This window comes from Adiantum capillus-veneris, chromosome 5, assembly GCF_014529385.1.
Source record: "Adiantum capillus-veneris isolate H3 chromosome 5, ASM1452938v2, whole genome shotgun sequence".
NCBI lineage: Eukaryota > Viridiplantae > Streptophyta > Polypodiopsida > Polypodiales > Pteridaceae > Adiantum > Adiantum capillus-veneris.
The window spans coordinates 154,183,041-154,191,548 of record NC_140935.1 but is presented as its reverse complement, the minus strand read 5'-3'; positions in this window follow the sequence as shown (position 1 = coordinate 154,191,548).

Here is an 8,508-nt window from a genome sequence, read left to right as displayed (position 1 = left end):
TACCATTGATCTGGTACCTAGAAGCATACCACCGAACCGGCCACCTTACCGTGTGAGCCGAGCACAGAATGAAGAGATTATGAACCAAGTGAAATACCTCTTGGAAAAGGTTCTTGTCCAGCCTAGTACGTCATCGTATTGCTCTCCAACGTTGTTGGATTTGAACAAAGACGGATCTTGGAGAATGTGCATTGATTATAAAGCTCTCAACAAAATCACCATCAAGAACAAATTTCCAATTCCTAGGATCGATGATATACTCGACAGATTACAGGGATCCTCGTATTTTAGCAGGATTGATTTGAAGAGTGGATATCAGCAGATCAAAATCGCGTCGGGAGACGTCTACAAGACAGCTTTTCGGACGACTTTTGGGTTATTTGGTTTTTGGTGATGCCTTTTGGCTTAACCAATGCTCTTGTGACATTTAATCGGATGATGGACATGATTTTTCGAGAGTACAGGATATTTGTTGGCACTTTCTTTGACGATATTATTGTTTTCTCCAAGAATGACGCAGAACATAGAGATCATCTGCTTTAGATCTTTCAAGCATTACGAGATCACAAGTTAGTGATTAATGCAAAGAAAAGTGAATTTTTCCTACCAGAGATACACTTTTTGGGACACATTGTGTCAACAGCACCAAGAGTGCAAATGGATCCGGCCAAGATAGAGACTATTCGTGATTGGCCCGTTTTGAAGAATGTCCATGAAGTTAGAAGCTTCTTGGGACTGTGTTCATACTACATGCGGTTCATTCGCAAGTTTACAGAGGTTGCTTCCCCTTTGCATATCTTGACACAGAAAGGAATTCCTTTCTTGTGGGGACCCACAGAGGTGACTGCCTTTCAGACTTTGAAATAGAAATTGACTACGTGACCAGTTTTGACTCTGTCGGACTTGCAAAAGTCTTTTGAAGTATATTGTGATGCTTGTGGTCGTAGTCTAGGTGCGGTCTTAATGCAAGAAGGCCATGTCATTGCTTACGAGAGCCGATGGTTCTCAAGGCCGAAAATGACAGCACAGATTTGTGAGAAAGAGCTTTTGGCGGTTATCCATGCTCTTACTCAGTGGTGGCACTACCTACTCGGAGCGGATTTTACTGTCTTTATAGACCATCAGAGTTTGCGCTACATCTTGTCACAGAAGCAGCTATCGAAAAAGCAGATGCGGTGGGCGAACATCTTGTCACAGTTTCACTTCCAGATTGTCCATGTTCAGGGACAGAAGAATGTGGTGGCAGATGCTTTGTCTCAAAAGCCGTTGGTTCTGGCTATTTCCGCGATACATCATAGAAGCTTCGAGGATATGGTCGACCAGTATGCCACAAATACAGATTTTGTAGACGTTTTCACACGAATACGGGATGGGGAGACAGTAGCGGGATATTCCATTCGGAATGGCTACTTGATGAGAAAAACCATGTTGTGCGTTACACAGCCGTTGAGGGAAAAGGTTATGACTGAATGCCACTGTCCACCTTTTACGGGTCACCGCGGCATCGCTACCACCATGAAAGGGGTAAAGAGATACTTCTTCTGGCCGAGACTCAAAAAGGACGTGGAAGAGTTTGTGCACAGTTGCTTGGTATGCCAGAAGGTCAAGTTTGACAGGCATAAAGCACAAGGATTGTTACAACCTTGGCCCATATCGACCCGCCCCTGGGAAAGTATTGCAATGGATTTCATTTTTGATCTCCCGAGAACACAGAGTGGTCACGATGGTATCTGGACTGCTATTGACAGATTTAGCAAGCAGGCTCATTTCATTCCAGTGAAGAAAACAGTGAAGCTGGATCACTTAGTGAGACTGTTTGTGGCCCAGATTTTCAGATTACATGGCATGCCTTGGATGATTGTCTCCGACAGGGACCCTAGATATATGAGTTTGTTTTGGAAGGCAACTTGGCAGGAAATTGGCACGCGGTTGCAGTTATCCTCATCGTTCCACCCGCAGACTGACGGGCAATTTGAGACAACCAATTCAATGGTTTTAGATTTATTGAAGTCTTATATCTCGGATCAGTAGACTCGATGGGAAAAGTACCTACCTTTGGTGGAATTTGCCTACAATAACACGATACACTCTGAAATCGGCCCGTGGGGTGGTAGGGGTTGGCTTTCACCCAAAATTCTTTAGTTTAGACACATACACATAGCACTTTGCAAAGAGAACCTGGGATGGGAATCAGCACTTGAATATACACACGGCTCGGAAGCTAGAATGCCCCGAGCAGACGCCGACAACCTGTAGGCCCCAAATTGGCGCCCCTTTCGGTATTTCTTTATTCTTTGAGAGGGATAATTACAAAGTAAGGTCGTGGGAATCCTTTACCTATATCACACTAGATACTATTTGATTTGGCCAAATTTCGGCAACATAAGAGCCCAAAACTTGCACGAAATCAATCCCCCTGCTGGATCTCACTTGCACTGGCGTAAACCCTCTGATTCTTGTCCAAAAACAGTAAATTCAACTTGTTGTACTTATTGGTTTTTGCCCTGTGCCCAGCCCTAAACAGACCCCGAACTGTTCTCTACCAGTGGGGCATGATTCCCAAAGCCTCTAGCGTCCATATGGCTGAAAAACAGTCGATTTCTTGCACATACACAATGCTGAATTTGCACATGTACGGTGAGGTTATTACCCTCACTGGTGCCTGCTTTGGAGTCGCAGCTAGCTACCCTTGTTCCTGATCAAGGAGGCTCTTGCCTCAGCAAAAAAGCATGAAACCACACAGTTGTACATCAGTCAAATGAAGAGCCCTCTTGTGGGGCATCACATAACTGCACGTAGGGAGAGAGAGCAGTCTGTAGCGTGCAGGGCATCACTCCTAGCACCACACTGTACATGGGAGGGAAAGAAAGCACTCCATAGCTCTTAGCCTGTGAGACTGAAGCATCCCCCTAGCATAAATTGAGCGCCCTCTCTTTTGCGCTTGACCTGTAATGCATCTGTGAACAAATAGATGCAAAAAGGGAAAGATTTCCATGGCTGCTAAAACTTGTGTATTGCTGAAAACGCAGCAAAACAGCCCTATAAACACACATCTAATGCCTTCCAATGTTGAAAATGAGCTCCTTTGTCCTAGGTAAAGTCATGGGAAGCTCAAAAATGGAGAGAAATGGCTGAAAATTAGAGTTATCAGCCTCCAAAACTGCTTCAAAGAGTCAGTTACGAGTTCTGTTCTCCCAAACTTGGTAACTTGACCAAAAAGTGCCACTTGGCACTCATGCATGCAATTTCCCCGCATTGGGCTTCTTGCTTAAAAATCTCTTAACTAGTGCATCAGTTGACTTTGCAGCAGAGTTGTAAAATGTTCCTCTTGTCATTCTGAAGCTAATGATGCAAATAGATTTCGTGGCCCAAAAGCAGTTCCCCAAATTTCAGGAGATGCTTCCGTTGGGCTCTCACTAGTCTTCTGACCATCTATCCTCATTGGGACCGCATCCAAAAGTGCAATGTGGCCCAACTGTTGGATACTTTCTGTTGGTGATCCCACCTTGACTTTATGTCTTTATTGAGTTCACTTCCTAGTATCCACCAACTTGCTGAGTGCGACGAGGGGACCTACATGATCTTGAACTGAGCCTAAACATCCTTTTACTTTACGAGTTCCATTGTTGACCAACTTTCCGTTTGCGGGTGAAACTACCGTTCACATTGGCCATACAATGTCCGACCATTTGCAACTTCAAAAAGAGGGTCTCAAAAATTAAACAAAATCATTGGAAAGAAACCAACAACTAAGGTTAGCAGTTGCCACGTCCTCGTGACATACCCCCCTCTTGAAATCGCAAATGTCCTTGATTGCATACCATAAATACATGCCACTGATGATCTTGTCTTGTAAGCACCCTTTTATCATCGCATGTATCCGCAAGAAAGACTGCCAAAAAATGTGTACAAATGACTTAATGAGACCTTCATACTTTTGTCAAAGTGTACACTGCTATTGCACTGAATCCATGAGTACATTTGATATGCTAGCTCTATCATTACCTCTCCTTTGCAGAAATTGGGTTGGGGCATACGTAGGTTGTAACCGAAAGGCCTCAAGGTAAAGCTGCAATACATTTGGTGACTCTGACAGTTCATGCTCTTTCATCCACTTTGCATCCATAGGTGGATGGTTCTTGAACTTCACCAAATAGCATCTAACAACTTGTCCCTTAACTTTTACCTGTGCAAGAGGTTCTTGCCTCTGCAAAACAGCATAATTCCACAATACTGTGATGTACCACCCACGACCAAGTAAGCTCAAATTTCAAGATGATTTATTGATGCGTCAAAGAATCCAAGCAATCGCCTCAGAGAATCGGCAAGCAGCGTGTCACCTGGCAGACCCACATCACTCCCGCAAGAGATCAAGTGGCCAATCTACCATTGTGAGACCTCTCCCTATCTCATCTTGGTTCATACTTGCAAACCCTAAAAACAAAGCAGAAAATCAGCCCTAATTTGACCACTTTTTGGCAGGGCGAACATGCGGAATTTCCTTTCCGTCCTGTGAAGAGGAACCCTCTTCCATAATGCCCTTCCCTTTGTCGGCCATAGTGTAATCCCGCGTTCCTGTACTCTGTGTCTTTACCCAAACAACCGAGGCTCACTCTTTGAGGAAAAAGTGATTGATATCCCGGCAATGGAACCTTGAAACCGGCCCGTGGGGCGGTAGGCGTTGGCTTTCACACAAAATTCATTACTTTAGACACACACACACACAGAGCACTTTGCAAAGAGAACCTGCGACAGGAATTAACACTGGAATATACACACGGCTCGGAGGCTACAATGCCTCGAGCAGACACCGACAACCTGTAGGCCCCAAAATTGGCGCCCCCTTTCGGTATTTCTTTATTCTTTGAGAGGGAAAATTACAAAGTAAGGTCTTGGGAATCCTTTACCTGTATCACACTAGATACTACCTGATTTGGCCAAATTTTGACAATATAACAGTCCCAAAACTTGCGCGAAATCAATTCCCCTACTGGATCTCACTTGCATTGGCGTAAACCCTCTGATTCCTGCCCAAAAACAGTAAATTCAGCTCGCTCTATTTACTGGTTTTTGCCCTGTTTCCAGCCCTAAACAGTCCCCAAACTGTTCTCTGCCAGTGGGACATGATTCCCAAAGGTTCTGGCGTCCGTATGCCAGAAAAACAATCAATTTTTTACGGATACGCAGCACTGAATTTGCACCTGTACGGTGAGGTTATGACCCTCGTTGGTGCATGCTTTGAAGTAGCAGCTAGCTACCCCTGTTCTTGGCTCTTGCCTCATCACAAAAGTATGAAACCATACAGCTGTACATCAGATCAGTCAAATGAAGAGCCCTCTTGTGGGGCATCACATAACTGCACGTAGGGGAGAGAGAGAGTAGTGTGTAGCGTGCAGGGGATCACTCCTATCACCACACTGTACATGGGAGGGAAAGAAAGCACTCCATAGCTCTCAACTTGTGAGACTGACGCATCCCCTTAGCATAAATCGAGCGCCCCCTCTTTTGCGCTTGACCTGTAATGCATCTGTGAACAAATAGATGCAAAAAGAAAAAGATTTCCATGGCTGCCAAAACCTGCATATCGCTGAAAATGCAGCAAAACAGCCCTGTAAACACACATATGATGCCTTCCAATGCTGAAAATGAGCTCCTTGGTCCTAGGTAAAGTCATGGGAAGCTCAAAAATAGAGAGAAATGGCTGAAAATCAGATTTATCAGCCTCCAAAACTGCTTCAAAGAGTCAGTTACGAGTTCTGTTCTCCCAAACTTGGTAAATTGACCAAAAAGTGCCACTTGGCACTCATGCATGCAATGTCCCCGCATTGGGCTTCTTGCTTAAAAATCTCTTAACTGGTGCATCAGTTGACTTTGCAGCAGAGTTGTAAAATGTTCCCCTTGTCATTCTGAAGCTAATGACGCGAATAGATTTCGTGGCCCAAAATAGCAGTTCCTTAAATTTTAGGAGATGCTTCCATTGGGCTCTCACTAGTCTTTTGACCATCTATCCTCATTGGGACCGCATCCAAAAGTGCAATGTGGCCCAACTGTTGGATACTTTCTGTTGGTGATCCCACCTTGACTTTATGTCTTTATTGAGTTCACTTCCAAGTATCCACCAACTTGCTAAGTGCGACGAGGGGACCTACATGATCTTGAACTAAGCCTAGATATCCTTTTACTTTACGAGTTCCAGTGTCGACCAACTTTCCATTTGCGGGTGAAACTACCGTTCACATTGGCCATACAATGTTCGACCATTTGAAACTTCAAAAAGAGGGTCTCAAAAATTAAACAAAAATCATTGGAAAGAAACCAACAACTAAGGTTAACATTTGCCATGTCCTCGTGACACACTCTTCGACAGGGAAGGCGCCATTTGAGATTATTGAAGGTGCTGCGAAGGTTCCACCCTTCCTAAGCACGAAAGATAAGATTTTTGAAGCAGATGAGTATACACACGACTTGGACACAGATTTTGCCAAGGTCCGCGAGGCTTTGCAGAAATCTCAAGAACGACAGAAAAAGGCAGCGGATTGCCATCATTGTCATTTTGTCATTGAAGGAGGATGATTGTGTGCTCTTACGTTTTGAGAAGGCACGCCTGAGAAAGAAGAAGAGAAAGGAGAGGCTTTTTCCAAAGCTTAGTATGCGATACTACGGACCTTTCCAGATCTCTGAAAAGATCAATGATGTCTCCTTCCGACTAAAACTGCCTGACACTTGGAGGATTCACAATGCATTCCATGTGAGTCTCTTGAAACCTTTTAAAGGTGATGTGCCTGATGATGGGGAGCCTGATGAGCAACCCAAAGTGGAAGAAAATGAGGAGATCCTTGTTTTTGAACAGATTTTGGCACATAAGGACACAAAGAATAAAGGTAAAGTCCGAAGGCGGTTCTTGGTTAAGTTCAAGAACTATCTTGCATTGGATGCGAAGTAGATGGAGGAGGAGGACCTAGCAGATACTCCTCAGATTGTGAACTTTACCTCGAAGCTTTTGGTTTAGCATAGTTTACTCCAAATGGAACCCAAAATTCAACTTGGCCGAAGATCTGGTGCAGTGGGATGCACAAGAGGGGACTTACTCCGCTCCTTTGTCAATAGATGCCTTGATTTTGATACTAGAGTCACTGATGTCTCTTTGAGCTTCAAGGATACTGGGAGCTGACAGTATTTTGTTGTATGACTTTATAAAATGGAATTCCTGAATATGAAACTGATTTGTTCTTGACTTGTTTTAAGTGCAAGAACTGATAGACGAAATGACTACAACATTTTGGTCTAATTAATCTCGAATAGACATGGTTGCAATAGGGGTTAGTCAATCGGCCATCTATGAGGTTCCGACTGGATCTAGATGCGATTGCTAGCTACATTGCCGATAAATCATGGTCTAAGATCCGAATGAATGTTGAATGTCATGTGATGTTCTGTGATGTCTAGTGATGTCTTCTGATGTTGTGTGATGTGACTGTCGATTGGTACATGTGCTAGATGTGTGTTCCTAGTGCGTAGGTACTAACAGTCAGTGTCTGCTGAGGTAGTTTATGGCTTTTGTCTATTTTGTAGGCGTCATCGAGGGCGATTACAATGCTTTCAAGAGGGGGGTATGTCACAAAGTGATGACGTGGCTACCCGAACCCTAACCTGCAAAAATCCTAACCCTAATCCTAATCCTAACCCTAATCCTAAAAATATACAAACCCTAATCCGTACATGCTGACATGGCAGTCTCCGCATTTTGCGGTGCTATTTACGGAAAAAAAGCTGGCAATTTTTGGGCGACGCAAATTGAAGAGAAAAAGCCTGTTTGCTTTTTCTACGCATGTGAAAAGAGAGAGAGAGAGAGAGAGAGAGAGAGAGAGAGAGAGAGAGAGAGAGAGAGAGAGAGAGAGAACTGCTTTGTTTGCTTTTTGAGAGAGAACTGCTTTGTTTTCTTTTTCTTCCCTCTCAAGAGAGAGAGATTATGAGAGTCAGAGAAATCTTTTGCTTTAGTTTTTTATTTTCAGCTTTTGGGACTTGCTTTTGGCAACCCTTGTAACTTTAAATATGTGAGCAGGCCTCTCACAACTCAGAGCATCTGGAAGCAGAGTCTAGGAGTGAGACCCGAAGGCACTTTTGTACTTTGAACTCAGATTAATACAAAAAGAAATACCAAAAGGAGCGCCAGTCTTTGGGGCCAATATCTTTAGGCACGGAACTCCGCCGGGCCAGTGTCAAATAGATTGTGAAATGTGAATTGTTTTGAAGTGGTTATTTGGTGTTGACGCGGTAGATTCTTGACTTGGAGTGTCCAAGTCTCTTACACCCAAGGCTTGATTAAGGCACACAATGTGCAAGAATCCTACGGGACACCAAAAGTACTATGCTAAGTTAGCACAAAGGTACTATGCTCCCTTCCAGATTCTTAGGCCAATCAATGAGATGGCCTATCAACTCAAGTTGCCTAGCCATTGACTCATACACAATGATTTCCATGTGAGCCTTCTAAAGCCTTACAAAGGA